At 38.0% G+C, this 18,360-nt stretch overlaps 1 long non-coding RNA gene across 1 annotated transcript; it reads right to left on the reverse strand.

Annotated features, from left to right (window-relative positions):
* Nucleotides 1–1,602: 1,602 nt before the first annotated feature.
* On the reverse strand, nt 1,603–16,502 carry LOC309662452. The gene is made up of 3 exons (XR_014264696.1): nt 11,620–16,502; nt 6,114–9,724; nt 1,603–5,791 (listed from the first exon to the last, which is right to left on the reverse strand). It is a non-coding gene; the product is annotated as an uncharacterized lncRNA (long non-coding RNA).
* Nucleotides 16,503–18,360: the final 1,858 nt, after the last annotated feature.

Consider the following 18,360-nt stretch of genomic DNA (forward strand, 5'->3'; position numbering starts at 1 on the left):
TTTACCCCGGCTGAGGCATTTTCTTTGATATGTCCTGCCTGACAGTAATTATCCACCAACTACCTTCCTTGACGCCCATATGCACTCCTTGGTAACAAAAGTGAAGAGAAAATACTCCAGTGCATAATATGAAGATGAGAAAAGGGAGCTATTTATCAACTCCAGTTAACTTTTATTAGCTCTACAATTAAGAAAGTTACCCGAGTCAGACCACCCACCCACCCCTACCAACTCAGCCAGCTGATTTGAAATGGGATACTTTGGCTGATTCTGGGATCACTAAATCCCCAGCTACCTTTCTGAATAAAGCATTTATCATCAGAGAATTAGTTAGTGGGTTCTCAAACCTTGCTCCATTAGAATCATCTTGGAGCTTTCAAAAATCCCAAAGTCCAGGTTGCCTGTCACACCAATTAAATACAAATTTCCAGGAGTAAGACTCAAGCATCAGTATTTTTAAAGCTTCCCAGATGATTTCAAGATGCAACCAAGTTTGAGGACCAGTGGCTGAGCTAAAGAAGCAGCAGAAACAAAGCACGTTATGGAAAGGGAATTAGGTGGCCTGTCAGAGGGACTGCATTCAGGATCTCTGCACCTCACTAGCTTTCTCACTACATCTCTCACAACCTCGTTTTTATTAATTATAAATTGGAGTTAATTATAACTTCCCAGACTAGCCCTCAGGATTCTGAGGAAAATTTAGGAGACTGTGGATTTGTGGTTTTGGGTGCATTTTGTAGACTATAACATACAATTTGAATGTGAAGTGTTATTAATAGAACATCATATGATGACAGGGCAGATTTTCAGAATCTCTAATCTCTCATCTCACTCAACCACCACTGGCAAACTTGTAAGCTACATGAATACGGTGACTGGCACACTCTCCCCAACTACATTTTTGGCCACTCTCTCCTCTCTCAGTATTTATGAATTGATTTTTACTGTCTTCATGATGTTCACCAACTGTCCAGGACTGCAGCCATGGCAGCCATCTTGCTCTGCTTTCAGCATTTTCAGTTGGTGAAAGGAAGAAGGTGACTTGGGCATCCAAGGGCTAAGCTTTGAGACAGGATTTGCTGAATAGAAAAGTATACCATGATTAACTAGGATTTCAAGGAACCAAATACGATTATTTTGGGGAGATAAGATGTTTCCTCTCACAAGGAAACACCAAAATCACAACGAACTGCTGAAAAACTATCAACTACAAAACACAGGAACCTACCAAAAAAGATACCCTACATCCAAAGACAAGAAGAAGCCACAACAAGATAGTAGGAGGGGCACAACTGCAATAAAATCAAATCCCATATCCAATGGGTGGGCAACCCACAAACTGGAAAATAGTTATATCACAGAGGTTCTCCCACAAGAGTGAAAGTTCTGAGTCCCATGTCAGGCTCCCCATCCTGGGATTCTGGCAATGGGAGGAGGAGCCCCCAGAGCATCTGGCTTTGAAGGCCAGCAGGGTTTGATCACAGGACTTCCACAGGACTGGGGGAAACAAAAATCCACACTTGGAGGGCGCACACAGGGTCTTGTGCATACCAGGACCCAAGGGAAAAAGCAGTGACCTCATAAGAGCCAGGGCCAGACCTACCGGCTGGTATTGGAGGGTCTCTGGTGGTGGGAAGGGGCAACTGTAGCTCACTGCAGGGACAAAGACACTGGTGGCGGTAGTTCTGAGCTCACTGGCATGAGCCCTCCTCAAGGTCACCATTTTCTCACCAAGACCTGGCTCCACCCAACAGCTTGTAGTCTCCAGTGTTGGGATACCTCAGGCCAAACAACCAAAAGGGTGGGAACACAGCCCCACCCATCAGCAGACAGGCTGTCTGAAGTCTTCATAAGCTCACAGCTGCCTACTAAACACACCCCTTGACACAGCCCTGCCCACCTGAGAGACAAGACCCAGCACCACCCACCAGTGGGCAGAAACCAGTCCCTCCCACCAGGAAGCCTGCACGAGCCTCTTAGACCAGCCTCATCCACCAGGGGGCAGACAGCAAAAGAAAGAAGAACTACAATCCTGCAGCCTGTGAAATGGAAACCACAACCACAGAAAGTTAGATAAAATGAGATGGCAGAGGACTATGTCTCAGACGAAGGAACAAAATAAAACCCCAGAAGAACAACTAAGTGAGGTGGAGATAGGCAATCTACCTGAAAAAGAATTCATAGTATGATACTAAGAGTGATCCAAGATCTCAGGAAAAAAATGGAGGCACAGATCAAGAAGATACAGGAAATGTTTAACAAAGAGCCAGAAGATCTAAAGAACAAACAAACAGAGATGAACAATACAATAACTGAAATGAAAAATACACTAGAAGGAATCAATAGCAGAATAACTGAGGCAGAAGAACACATAAGTTAGCTAGAAGACAGAATGGTGGAAATCACTTCTGCAGAACAGACTAAAGAAAAAAGATTGAAAAGAAATGAAGAGTCTAAGAGGCCACTGGGACAACATTAAACACACCAACATTCACATTATAGGCATCCCAGAAGGAGAAGAGAGAGAGAAAGGACCTGAGAAAATATTTGATGAGATTATAGCTGAAAAATTCCCTAACATGGGAAAGGAAACAGTCATCCAAGTTCAGGAAGCACAGAGAGTCCCAGGCAGGATAAACTCAAGGAGGAACATGCCGAGACACATAGTAATCAAAATGACAAAATTAAAGACAGAAAAAATATTAAAAGCAACAAGAAAAAAAAGCAACCAACAACATACAAGGGAATTCCCATAAGGTTATCAGCTAATTCTTTAGCAGAAACTCTGCAGGCCAGAAGGGAGTGGCACGATATAGTTAAAGTGATGAAAGGGAAGAACCTACAACCAAGAATACTCTAGCCAGCAATGCTCTCATTCAGATTTGACAGAGAAATTAAAGGCTTTACAGATAAGCAAAAGCTAAGAGAATTCATCACTACCAAACCAGCTTTGAAACAAATGCTAAAGGAAATTCTCTAGGTGGAAAAGAAAAGGCCAAAACTAGATTCAAGAAAACTACGAAAGGAAAAGCTCACCAGTAAAGGCAAACATACAGTGAAGGTAGGAAATCATGCACACACAAATATCATACCAAAACCAGCAATCATGTGAACAGGAGAGTACAAATGCAGGATATTGGGAATGCATTTGAAATTAAAAGACCAGCAACTTAAAACAATCTTGTTTATATACAGACTGCTATATCAAAATCTCATGGTAACCACAAACCAAAAATCTACAATAGATACACAGGCAAAAAAGAAAAAGCAATCCAAACACAACACTAAAGTTAGTCATCAAATCACAAGAGAAGAGAACAAAAGAGGAAGGGAAGAAAAAAAGACTTACAAAATCAAATCCAAAACAATTAACAAGATGGAAATAAGAACATACATATCCATAATTACCTTAAATGTAAACAAATTAAATGCTCCAACCAAAAGACACAAACTAGCTGAATGGATACAAAGAAAAGACCCAAATATATGCTGTCTACAAGAGACCCACTTCAGATCTAGGGATACATACAAACTGAAAGTGAGGGGGTAGAAAAAGGTATTCCATGCAAATGGAAATCAAAACAAAGCTGGGGTAGCAATATTCATATCGGACAAAATAGACTTTAAAATTAAGACTGTTACAAGAGACAAAGAAAGACACTACATAATATCAAGGGATCAATCCAAGAAGATATAACAATTGTAAATATATATGCACCCAACATAGGAGCACCTCAATATATAAGGCGAATATTAACCATAAAAGGAGAAATAGACAGTAACACAATAGTGGGGGACTTGAACACCCCACTTTTGTCAGTGGACAGATGATCCAGACCGAAAATCAAAAGGGAAACACAGGCCTTAAATGACACATTGGGCCACATGCACTTAATTGACATTTATAGAGCATTCCATCCAAAAGCAGCAGAATACACATTCTTCTCAAGTGCACATGGAACATTCTCCAGGACTGATCACATGCTGGGCCACAAAGCAAGCCTCAGTTAAATTTAAGAAAACTGAAATCATATCAAGCATCTTTTCTGACCACAACGCTATGAGATTAGAAATCAACCATAAGGAAACAAAATGATAAAAAACACAAAAATGTGGAGGTTAAACAGCATGTTACTAAACAACCAATGGATCACTGAAGAAATCAAAAGATACCTAGAAATAAATGAAAACAAAAGCATGACAATCCCAAATCTATGGAATGCAGCAAAAGCAGTTCTAAGAGGGAAGATTATAGCAATACAATCCTACCTCAAGAAACAAGAAAAATCCCAAATAAACAACCTAACCTTACACCTAAAGCAACTAGAGAAAGATGAACAAAACACAAAGTTAGTAGAAGGAAAAAAATCATAAAGATCAGCTCAGAAATAAATGAAATAGAGACGAAGAAAACAATAGAAAACATCAATGAAACTAAAATCTGGTTCTCTGAAAAGATAAACAAGATTGATAAACCTTTAGCCAGACTCATCAGGAAAAAAAGGGAGAGGGCTCAAATGAGTGAAATTAAAAATAAAAAAGGAGAAGTTACAATGGACACCACAGAAAAACAAAGGATCATAAAAGACTACTACAAGCAACTATCTGCCAATGAAATGGACAACCAGGTAGAAATGGACAAATTCTTAGAAAGGTAAAATCTCCCAGGACTGAACCAGGAAGAAATAGAAAATATGAACAGACCAATCACAAGTAATGAAATTGAAACTGTGATTAAAAAACTCCCAACAAACAAAAGTCCAGGACCAGATGGGTTCGCAGGAGAATTCTATCAAACATTTAGAGAAGAGTTAACACCTATCCTTCTGAAACTCTTCCAAAAAATTGCAGAGGAAGGAACACTCCCAAACTTATTCTATGAGGCCACCATCACCCTGATACAAAAACCAGACAAAGATACCACACAAAAAAAAAAAGAAAGAAAGAAAATTACAGGTCAATATCACTGATGAATATACATGCAAAAATCCTCAACAAAATACCAGCAAACCAAATGCAGGAATTATACACCATGATTAAGCAGGAGTTATCCCACAGATGCAAGGATTTTTCAATATTTGCAAATCAGTGTGATACACCACATTAACAAATTGAAAAATAAAAACCATATGATCATCTCAATAGATGTAGAAAAAGCTCTTGACAAAATTCAACACCCATTTATGATAAAAGCGCTCCAGAAAGTGGGAATAAAGGGAACATACCTCAACATAATAAAGGCCATATATGACAAACCTACAGCTAACATCATACTCAATGGTGAAAAGCTGAAACCATTTCCTCTAAGATCAGGAACAAGACAAGGATGTCCACTCTCACCACTTTTATTCAACACAGTTTTGGAAGTCCTAGCCACGCAATCAGAGAAGAAAAAGAAATAAAAAGAATACAAATTGGAAAAGAAGAAGTAAAACTGTCACTGTCTGAAGATGACATGATACTATACATAGAAAGTCCTAAAGGTGCTACCAGAAAACTACTAGAGTTCATCAATGAATTTGGTAAAGTTGCAGGATACAAAATTAATACACAGAAATCTGTTGCCTAGTATACGCTAACAATGAAAGAGCAGAAAGAGAAATTAAAGAAACAGCCCATTTACAACTACATCAAAAAGAATAAAATACCTAGGAATAAACCTACCTAAGGAGACAAAAGACGTGTACTCCAAAAACTGTAAGATGCTCATGAAAGAAATCGAAGATGACACAAACAGATGGAAAGATAAACCATGTTCTTGGATTGGAAGAATCAATATTGTCGGGCTTCCCTGGTGGCGCAGTGGTTGAGAGTCTGCCTGCCAATGCAGGGGACACGGGTTCGAGCCCTGGTCTGGGAGGATCCCACATGCCGCGGAGCAACTGGGCCCGTGAGCCACAACTACTGAGCCTGAGCGTCTGGAGCCTCTGCTCCGCAGCAAGAGAGGCCGCGATAGTGACAGGCCCGCGCACCGCGATGAAGAGTGGCCCCCACTTGCCGCAACTGGAGAAAGCCCTCACGCAGAAACGAAGACCCAACACAGCCAAAAATAAACATAATAAATAAATAATAAATAAAAATTTTAAAAAAAAAATCAATATTGTCAAAATGACTATATCATCCAAGGCAATCTACAGATTGAATGCAACCCCTATCAAATTACCAATGGCATTTTTCACAGAAACTAGAACAAAAATTTTTTTTAATTTGTATGGAGCCACAAAAGACCCCGAATAGCCAAAGCAATCTTGAGAAAGAAGAACGGAGCTGGAGGAATCAGGCTCCCTGACTTCAGGCTATACCACAAAGCACAATAATCAAAAGAGTATGGTACTGGCACAAAAACAGAAATATACATCAATGGAACAGGATAGAAAGCCCAGAGATAAACCCACACACCTCTGGTTACCTATTCCATGACAAAGGAGGAAAGAATATAAATGGAGAAAAGACAGTCTCTTTAATAATTGGTGCTGGGAAAACGGGACAGCTACACATAAACGAATGAAATCAGAACACTCCCTAACACCATACACAAAAATAAACTCAAAATAGATTAAAGACCTAAGTGTTAGACTGGATACTATAAAATTCTTAGAGGAAAACACAGGCAGAACACTCTTTGACATAAATTGCAGCACTATTTTTTTCAATCCATCTCCCAGAGTAATGGAAGTAAAAATAAAAATAAACAAATGGGACCTAATGAAACTCAAAAGCTTTTGCAGAGCAAAGGAAACCATAAACAAAAACAAAAGACAACTCACAGAATGGGAGAAAATACTTGCAAATGATTCAGGTGACAAGGGATTAATCTCCAAAATTTACAAATAGCTCATGCAGCTCAATATATATATATATAAAAACAATCAAAAACTGGGCAGAAAACCTAAATAGACATTTCTCCAAAGAAGACATGGCCAAGAGGCAAATGAACAGTTGCTCAACGTTGCTAATTATTAGAGAAACGCAAATCAAAACTCACACCAGTCAGAATGGCCATCATCAAGAAGTCTACAAACAATAAATGCTGGAGAGGGTGTGGAGAAAAGGGAACCCTCCTACACTGCTGATGGGAATGTAAATTGGTACAGCTGCTATGGAGAACAGTATGGAGATTCTTTAAAAAACTAAAAATAGAGCTACCATATAATTCAGCAATCCCTCTCCTGGGACTATATCTGGAGAAAAACATGGTTTGAACAGATAGGTGCAGCCCAATGTTCACTGCAGCGCTGTTTACAGTAGCCAAGACATGGAAGCAACCTAAATGTCCATCAACAGATGAATGCATAGAGAAGATGTGGTACATATATACAATGGAATATTACTCAGCCATTAAAAAGAATGAAATAATGCCATTTGCAGCAACATGGATGGACCTAGAGATTATCATACTAAGTAAGTCAGACAGAGAAAGACAAACATCATATGATATCGCTTACATGAAGAATCTAAAGGAAGGGTACAAATCAACTTATTTACAAGACAGAAACAGACTTGCAGACTTAGAAAACAAACTTATGGTTACCAAAGGGGAAAGGTGGGGGGAAGGAGGGATAAATTGGGAGGCTGGGATTGACATATACACACTACTATACTTAAAATAGATAACCAACAAGGACCTACTGTATAGCACAGGGAACTCTGCTCAGTATTCTGTAATAACCTAAATGGAAAAAGAATTTGAAAAAGAATAGACAAATGTACAACTGAATCACTCTGCTGTACACCTGAATCTAACACAACAGTGTAAATCAACTGTACTCCAGTATAAAATAAAAAATTTTTTTAAAACAAATACTATTATTTTTCTGGGACTACTCTGTTATTTCTAGTATAGTACAGCTACATGTAACCTTTTCTAACCTTTATGCTACCTTATCACCCCCTTTCTCTGTCTTGGATTCTTTGAAATTGCCTTAATACCTTGAGTCAAGTCTTCCAGGCTTGAATTCCTCTGTTTAGCCCTTTCACCCAGAAACTGATGACTACATTTCTACCTCTGGGGCCCTAGCTTCTATTTCTGACAACTATTTTGCGGGCGTGTTGGTTTTGGACGCACACTACTTGTAAAGCATGATCAGCACAGGGACTACATTCATTAGCACCAGCTCGATCCTCTTCCTCTATCATATCTACATTATTTCTGCTCTGATACTGCTCAACCATTATCAACTCTTATTTTTGCTCCTTTACCTACTAAAATATTTAATGGTCTGGTACTAGAGGACAATAATGGTGTGCATTTTTACAATAAACTCCTGTATATATACTTTAAGTCAAAGGAATGACTGTCTAAAGTGAAAAATCAGGCATGATGGGAACCAAGTCAAAACTACAATCTCCACGAGGGTTTATAAACTGTCTCTGTGTGGAAATGGCTCCTCACTTGAAGCCTCTGTCCTCTCTTTCCAATATTTACTTCATGGACTCGTTTCCCCTCAGCTCTTCTCTCAATGTATGAGACAAACTGAGGACACACATGAGCAACATTTACTTCCTTGGAAATAGTATAATAACATTAAAGCTACCTAAATAAGAACTGAAATCAAATATACAATATTTAGTTATAATCTTAATGAAAACCTTAAGAGACCTATAAGCAAACTAGAAATCTGCACTGTAGAGCCTGAAACAATTCTTGAAATAAATGGAGAAGAATAGAGTCTTAATGCTAGGACATAACCCTGAAATTGTAAAAATATAAAATAAAGTTCTACCAAATTAATTTGTAGGCTTGGTATAATTTCAACAAAATATGTAAGTTTGAGTTTTCATAACTTAAAGAGTCTAAATTTTACATAGAATGATGTCAGTGCAAAATTCAACCAATAGATCAGAACAGAACAAAGTGAACACCGACTGACATATATTATAGGGACTGGTAACATGAATGAACAATGCTTGGTTACACACAGGCATGGGGAACAAGTAAAATCCCCATTTATGTACCCCCAAATTCCAGGTGGATTAGGAGTTAAAGTAAATAATGAAATTCTATCAGAACCAGGAAAAAAAAAAGAATATCAATAATTATCTGATCTAAAATTAATGAAAAACTTTCTAAGCATAAAAGTGATGAAAGGGCTTCCCGGGTGGTGCAGTGGTTAAGAATCTGCCTGCCACTGCAGGGGACATGGTTTGATCCCTGGTGTCGGAAGATCCCACATGCTGTGGAGCAACTAAGCCCGTGCACCACAACTACTGAGCCTGCGCTCTAGAGCCTGCGAGCCACAACTACTGAGCCCATGTACCACGACTACTGAAGCCCGCGTGCCTAGAGCCCATGCTCTGCAACAAGAGAAGCCACGGCAATGTGAAGCCCACGCACTGCAAAACGAAGAATGGCCCCCGTTTGCCACAACTAAAGAAAGCCCACGCACAGCAACGAAGACCCAACGCAGCCAAAAATAGATAAATTTATTTTTTTTTAAAAAGTGCTGAAAGAAACCATAGCCAGAAGAACTGTCAATAAATCTGACTACCTGAAAATGAAAAGTTCTGTGTCATATATAAATTTAAGACAAAGGACACATTGGGAAAAATATTTTAAACATTCATGATAAATGATAGGAGCCATCAATCTATAATATGCTGATACAAATTGATTAAATGAAAAAAATCCTTAAATTCAATAGAAAAATGGTCAAAATAACAGCAAGCAATTCTGAGAAAAATAAATACAAATGTCCAGTATACATACAAAAATGCTCGATCAAGCCTCTTAGATAGCCTCAACCACCAGAGGGCAGACAGCAGAAGCAAGAAAAACTACAATCCTGGAGCCTGTGGACCAAAAACCACAGTTACAGAAAGATAAACAAGATGAAAAGGCAGAGGGCTATGTACCAGTTGAAGGAACAAGAAAAAACCCCAGAAAAACAACTAAATGAAGTGGAGATAGGCAACCTTCCAGAAAAAGAATTCAGAATAATGATAGTGAAGATGATCCAGGACCTCGGAATAAGAATGGAGGCAGAGATCGAGAAGATGCAAGAAATATTTAACAAAGACCTAGAAGAATTAAAGAACAAACAGAGATGAACAATACAATAACTGAAATGAAAACTATACTAGAAGGAATCAATAGCAGAATAACTGAGGCAGAAGAACGGATAAGTGACCTGGAAGACAAAATGGTGGAATTCACTGCTGCGGAACAGACTAAAGAAAAGAGAATGAAAAGAAATGAAGACAGCCTAAGAGACCTCTGGGACAACATTAAACGCAACAACATTCGCATTATAGGGGTCCCAGAAGGTGAAGAGAGAGAGAAAGGACCAGAGAAAATATTTGAAGAGATTATAGTCGAAAACTTCCCTAACATGGGAAAGGAAATAGCCACCCAAGTCCAGGAAGCGCAGAGAGTCCCATACAGGATAAACCCAAGGAGAAACACGCCGAGACACATAGTAATCAAAGTGGCAAAAATTAAAGACAAAGAAAAATTATTGAAAGCAGCAAGGGAAAAACGACAAATAACATACAAGGGAACTCCCATAAGGTTAACAGCTGATTTCTCAGCAGAAACTCTGCAAGCCAGAAGGGAGTGGCATGATATACTTAAAGTGATGAAAGGGAAGAACCTACAACCAAGATTACTCTACCCGGCAAGGATCACATTTAGATTTGATGGAGAAATCAAAAGCTTTACAGACAAGCAAAAGCTAAGAGAATTCAGCACCACCAAACCAGCTGTACAACAAATGCTAAAGGAACTTCTCTAAGTGGGAAACACAAGAGAAGAAAAGGACCTACAAAAACAAACCCAAAACAATGAAGAAAATGGTCATAGGAACATACATATCGATAATTACCTTAAACGTGAATGGATTAAATGCCCCAACCAAAAGACATAGACTGGCTGAATAGATACAAAAACAAGACCCATATATATGCTGTCTACAAGAGACCCACTTTAGACCTAGGGACACATACAGACTGAAAGTGAGGGGATGGAAAAAGATATTCCATGCAAATGGAAATCAAAAGAAAGCTGGAGTAGCTATACTCATATCAGATAAAATAGACTTTAAAATAAAGAATGTTACAAGAGACAAGGAAGGACACTACATAATGATCAAGGGATCAATCCAAGAAGAAGATATAACAATTATAAATATATATGCACCCACCATAGGAGCACCTCAATACATAAGGCAACTGCTAACAGCTATAAAAGAGGAAATCGACAGTAACACAATCATAGTGGGGGACTTTAACACCTCACTTACACCAATGGACAGATCATCCAAAATGAAAATAAATAAGGAAACAGAAGCTTTAAATGACACAATAGACCAGATAGATTTAATTGATATATAGAGGACATTCCATCCAAAAACAGCAGATTACACGTTCTTCTCAAGTGCGCATGGAACAGTCTCCAGGATAGATCACATCTTGGGTCACAAATCAAGCCTCAGTAAATTTAAGAAAATTGAAATCATATCAAGCATCTTTTCTGACCACAACGCTATGAGATTAGAAATGAATTACAGGGAAAAAAACGTAAAAAAGACAAACACGTGGAGGCTAAACAATACGTTACTAAATAACCAAGAGATCACTGAAGAAATCAAAGAGGAAATTAAAAAAAAAAATGCTCAGCTTCACCAATAATACAATAAATATGCATTAAACAGTAGAAAACCCATGAGTGCTAGAAGTAAAAAAAATTTCTCATTCAATACTTGGAAGATGTTAAGTGTGAAAACTGGTACAATCTCTAATGGAATGGAAACTGATGGAAAACAAACTGCCATCATGCTCACAGTGCCATAAAAATTCTTCTCTTTCGCTGTATTAATTCTATGTCTGAAGTCCCATCCTGAAACTATAATCAGATATATATTTGATTTACTATGGCATATCACAGTGTAAGTTTAATATAAATAAAAAACTCTCAATGTCCAGCAATCAGGAGATTTACAGTTATTATACATCCACACGAAGCATTATATTGTGTCAGTAAATCATGTTTGCAAAGAATATTTGATAACATACAAAAGTGCTCATAAAGTGTCAAAGGGAAATCAAACACGATACAAAGTGGGATAACAAGGTATCGTAATAGTTATAGAATAGTTTAATATGTTAAACTATTATATTTTGAAACTATTAAAATATATAGTTATTATATAATAGTATAAACCATAGTTTGTATACTCAGGGCACTTCCATGTACATGACCCATTTGATTCTTATTTGGTAGGAAGGAAGGGGAAGCATTACTTGCTTTCTTGGGTTGAAGATATAGATTCAAAACTGAGGTTTTATCATCATAGCCTGTGTTCTTATAATACTTAAAGTAATTATAGGATATTTCAATTTTCTGAAACTGTCCTTGAGTTCCTCATACCATTAAATAAGAGGTAGTATATTTTTTGAGTAACTAATATGAGCCAGGTTTTTCCCTGGGCACAGAGATACACTGGTGAACAATAATGAGAAGTTTGCTTCTCTTGTAATGTAAAACCAAGGAAAGGAATAGGAAGACCAAAAACCAAATACACAAATAAATATCATTCCAGACCTCAAAGTCATAAGAAGAAAATAAACAGAGTGTCTCGATGGAAAATCAGGGTTTGTGGAGTGATGGGAGCAGGGGTTTTATTCGAGTGTTCAGGGAAGACTTCCAGGAGGAGGTAACAACTTAAGCAGAGACCTAAATGACGAAAATTAGCCATGGAAAGATCGGCGGAAAGGAAGTTCCTGGCAAAGGGAACAGCATACAGGAGGGCCCTGAGGCAGGAAAGAGCTTAATGAGAAACCCAGTGTATTGATATGGGTTCTCCAGAGAAACAAACCAATAGGATGGATACACACACACACATATATCTGCATATATATTATACTTTATAAGGAATTGGCTCATGTACTTATGGAAGCTGAGAAGTCCCAAGATGTGCAGTTGGCAAGCTGGAAACCCAGGAGAGTCAGATATTAATCTCATCCAGGAACACCCTCACAGATACACCCAGAATAACGTTTGACCAAATGCCTGGGCACCCTGTGGCCCAGTCAAGTTGATGATGCATGAAATTAACCATCAGACACAGTGAGGCTGGAGTATGATGAGCAAGGGGGGAGATGGTGTGAGATGAGTTTGAAAAAGAATGCTCGGGTCAGATCATTCTGGGCTGTGTAGGCAACAGCATAGAATAGACCATAATGACATGGAACCCGTGTCCCTCCTACTGGAAGGCATTCAGAGGAAGCAGAACTAAAACTGACTGACTGCTTAGAATAAGTAGGATTTATTAGCAAGGTGGGGAAGGGCATAGTATCAACTAGAACAATAAGATCATGGTGTAAAGCAGATTTATATTATGATTGTCTGATATGAAAGGCCTGTCATTCCTTCAGTTATTCCATTCATTGGAGAGGAAGTGGGGCTGAACTAACTTTTGCCAATAGTGCTTGCATTTTAATTAACATTTTAAGAAAGTTTAGATATAATCAATGTTAAGCTCATTTTTAGAATCCATGTTTTTCCTTTACTATACTACCTTATGTTTTACGGTATGAAGAACTCAGGAACAGTTCCAGATAATTGACACACCATCTAAATAAAAAGTATCAAAAATTGTGCACACTTTGTATAGGTTATTAAAATTAACAATCAAAAGTTTAACAATAAAAGGCAAATGGGCAATACTGTCCAATCTTATCAGTCATGTGAGGCTATGATGAATGCAACTGATCATAAATTTAAGAAAAATAAAATATTTATTGTGAAAGAGTAAACACAAATCTTAAACCTCAGCACTGCAACATAAATGAACAAAAAATTCTGTTAGATTTCAATACTTGGTCAATTTAATTTTATTGCAGCTAAACTCATCTCTTCCCCGTGAGCAGATTGGAACATAAACAGATATTTATGACATTTTATAACTATCCATAGTTCAGTGTAAAGAAAACATCTGAAAATGCTTTTTATTTATTTATTTTGAGATAGGTAAAGCTGAATAACCTGCAGAAGAAAAAAGACAGGCTCTCTGTTGTGCCTTTCCTGGGTTTTGCTTTTTTGCTTTCTCTTAATGTCTCTTTATATAAGGGTGGAGGGAGAAAAAACTTTGGGAAGTTTGGGATCAGTTATTTCCTATTCAACCCACATATTATGTCCCACATTCAACCATCACAGCTTTTTCTACCTCTTTTCCCCTTAACATCTGGATTGACTACCTTGCAGAAATCCAGCGCTGGACCAGCTCAGTAGTTGCTTTCTCTGCATCTCTCCCAGTCTGCTATTTAAAGATGCCCCAAGTAACACAAACTCAGCATCTTCAACCTCTGATACGCTCCCAGTGCTGTATATAAACCTGAATTTCCCTCATCGGCCTCTTGCCTTTCCCATGCCTTCACTATTTCCCTCAAGACACCTGCTCAACATTCTGCCTCACACTTAGTAAACACCTTTCAACGCTACTCTGCCTTTGTCACAGAAAACAGGTGTCTTCCTAATGGTTTCCTTAATATTCTAAAAATTCCCCCTTACCTACTCTGGTCTTGTCACTACATTATCCCCACAGCCTCCCATTCCTGCCACACCCCAAACCCCAGTGTAGAAGGGGTTCCTGGTCTCATCTGAACTGCTCTCCCCACCTCGGCCCTTGCACCTGTTACCTGCCTGCCTAGCTAGGTCTAAGCAGATGTGCTTTCCTGGTTATCTCCTTTTTCTCTTTTTCTTCAACCACTTCCCTGAACATATTTAAATCTCTTTTACTTAAGAAAAACTAGACACCACCAACAAAAACCAAATATATACCTTCCCTCAATATTAATCAACTAAATCTCTCTTCTTCACAGCCACACTTCTTAGAAGAGAAAACCATGTTGATTATCTCCATTGCCTCCCTTTGCAGACTTCAGGCTTGTTCTACGTACTGTTGTCTGGAATTTTCCTCAAAATTTCATGAAAATTGCTCTTGCCAGGGTCATCAATGCTATCTCATTGAACAGGTCCCAATTCTTTTTAAAAAAAAAAAAACAACATCTTGCAGCCATGGATACTATTGCTCGTGTTCTCTTTGCTGACATGTTTTCCCCCTTGAGTTTTATGTAACACTGTTCCATGGCTTGCCTCCTACCCTGGGAGATCCTTCTCTACACCTTTATAGGCTCATATTCCTCCTTAACTCTTTAAATGTCCATATATCTCAGGTATCTGCCTTTAGCCCCCTTCTCTTTACATTTTACAAACTCTCTGGGTGACTCTCTGCTTTCATGTAGCACTTGGCCTATTCCTTCCAATTACTATTCACAGTCCTGCTGCCCTCTTCAGGTCTAGACCCTTACAACTAAGGTGATCATAGGATTTCATGCCCTGATCTGGGCTCTTCTGAGAGTGAAAAGGAGCACTATCTAAAACTTCACCATGACAGCAGGCAGAAACTGGGATTCACCTTGGCAGACCAAAGTACATGGTCATGCTACTAAAAATCAACTGACATTCTTAAAAAATTACACAGAGATACCACAGGACCCAACAATGCCACTCCCAGGTACTTACCCAAGAGAATTAAAAACATACCTTCACATAAAAATTTACAGCAGCATTTTTCATAATAGTCAAAAAGTGGAAACAACCCACTTTGATGTGTACCAACTGATGAATGAATAAACAAAATGTGGTATCCTACAACTTTACCGTAAAGTTGTAGGATACAAAATTAATACACAAAAATCTCTTGCATTTCTGTACACTAACAACCAAAGATCAGAAAGAGAAATTAAGGACACAATCCCATTTACCATCGCATCGAAAAGAGTAAAATACCTAGGAATAAACCTACTTACAGAGACAAAAGACCTATACCCTGAAAACTGTAAGACACTGATGAAAAAAAATCAAAGATGACACAAACAGGTGGAAAGATATACCATGCTCTTGGATTGGAAGAATCAATATTATCAAAATAACTATACTACCCAAGGTAATCTACAGATTCAACATAATCCCTATCAAATTACTAGTGGCATTTTTCACAGAACTAGAACAAAAAATTTTTAAATTTGTATGGAGACACAAAAGACCCCGAATAACCAAAGCAATCCTGAGAAAGAAAAACAGAGCTGGAGGAATCAGGCTCCCCGACTTCAGACTGTACTACAAAGCTACAGTCATCAAAACAGTATGGTACTGGCACAAAAACAGAAATATAGACCAATGGAATAGGACAGAAAGCCCAGAAATAAATCCACGCACCTATGGTCAATTAATCTATGACAAAGGAGGCGAGAATATACAATGGAGAAAAGACAGCCTCTTCAATAAGTGGTGCTGGGAAAACTGGACACCTACATGTAAAAGAATGAAATTAGAACACCCCCTAACACCATACACAAAAATAAACTCAAAATGGATTAAAGACCTATATGTAAGACCAGATACTATAAAACTCTTAGAGGAAAACATAGGCAGAATGCTCTTTGACATAAATTGCAGCAATATCTTTTTTAATCTGTCTCCTAAGTAATGGAAATAAAAACAAAAATCAGGGATTCCCTGGTGGCGCAGTGGTTGAGAATCTGCCTGTCAATGCAGGGGACATGGGTTCGAGCCCTGGTCTGGGAAGATCCCACATGCCACGGAGCAACTAGGCCCGTGAGCCACAACTACTGAGCCTGCGCGTCTCGAGCCTGTGCTCTGCAACAAGAGAGGCTGCGATAGTGAGAGGCCTGCTCATCACAATGAAGAGTGGCCCCCGCTTGCCGCAACTAGAGAAAGCCCTCGCACAGAAACGAAGACCCAACACAGCCAAAAATAAATAATAAATAAACAATAATTTAAAAAAAAACAAAACAAAAATCAACAAATGGGACCTAATTAAACTCAAAAACTTTTGCACAGTAAAGGAAACCATAAACAAAATGAAAACACAACTCACAGAAATGGGAGAAAATATTTGCAAACAATGCTACCAACAAGGGATTAATCTCCAAAATATACAAACAGTTCATGCAGCTAAATATCAAAAACAAAAAAACCCAGTCAAAAAATGGGCAGAAGACCTAAACAGACATTTCTCCAAAGAAGACATACAGATGACCAATAGGCACATGAAAAGATGCTCAACACTACTAATTATTAAAGAAATGCAAATCAAAACTACAATGAGATATCACCTCACACCAGTCAGAATGGCCATCATCATAAAGTCTACAAACAATAAATGCTGCAGAGGGTGTGGAGAAAAGGGAACCCTCCTAAACTGTTGGTAGGAATGTAAATTGGTACAGCCACTATGGAGAACAGTATGGAGGTTCCTTAAGAAACTAAAAACAGAACTACCATATGATCCAGCAATCCCACTCCTGGACATATACCTGAAGAAAACCATAATTCAAAAAGTTACTTGCACACCAATGTTCATCGTAGCATGGAAGCAACCTACATGTCCATCAACAGAGGAATGGATAAAGAAGATGTGGTAAATATATTCAATGGAATATTACTCAGCCATAAAAAAGAATGAAATAATGCCATTTGCAGCAACATGGATAGACCCAGAGATTATCATACTAAGCAAAGTCAGAAAGAGAAAGACAAATACCGTATGATATCAGTTATATGAGGAATCTTAAAAAATGAGACAAATGAACTTATTTACGAAACAGAGACAGACTCACAGACTTTGTGGGGGAAGGGATAAATTAGGAGTTTGGGATTAACATATACACACTACTATATATAAAATAGATAATCAACAAGAACCCACTGTATAGCACAGGCAACTCTACTCAATATTTTGTAATAACCAATATGGGAAAAAAATCTGAATAAGAATGGATATGTGTATATGTGTAACTGAATCACTTTGCTGTATACCTGAAACTAACACAACATTGTAAATCAACTATACTCCAATATAAAATAAAAATTAAAAAAAATAAAAATGAAAAAATGAAAAGCAATGTCTGAAAAAAATGTGGTATATTCTGACAATGGCATATTATTCAGGCATAAAAAGTAATGAAGTACTGATATATGCTGCAATATGGATGAACCTTGAAAACATTATACCAAGTGAAAGAAGCCAGACACAAAGGCTACGTAATATATGATTCTATTTATTTTAAATATCCACAGTAACCCAATTCATAGAGACTGGGAGTCTGTTAGTTGTTTTCCAGGGGCTCCAGGTAGGGAGGAATGGGGAGTGACTGCTAACATGTCTGAGATTTCTCTGTGGAACAATGAAAATCTTCTGGAATTGGGTAGTAGCAATGGTTACACAACTTTGTGAATATACTAAAAACTACTGAATTGTACACTTTAAAAGGGTCAAATTTATTAAATGGGCATTATATCTTAATAAATTTAAAAGAAAAAACCTTGACAAATAGAAC

The sequence above is a fragment of the Balaenoptera physalus genome (assembly GCF_965194825.1).
Source record: "Balaenoptera physalus genome assembly, chromosome: 6".
In the NCBI taxonomy this organism is placed as follows: domain Eukaryota; kingdom Metazoa; phylum Chordata; class Mammalia; order Artiodactyla; family Balaenopteridae; genus Balaenoptera; species Balaenoptera physalus.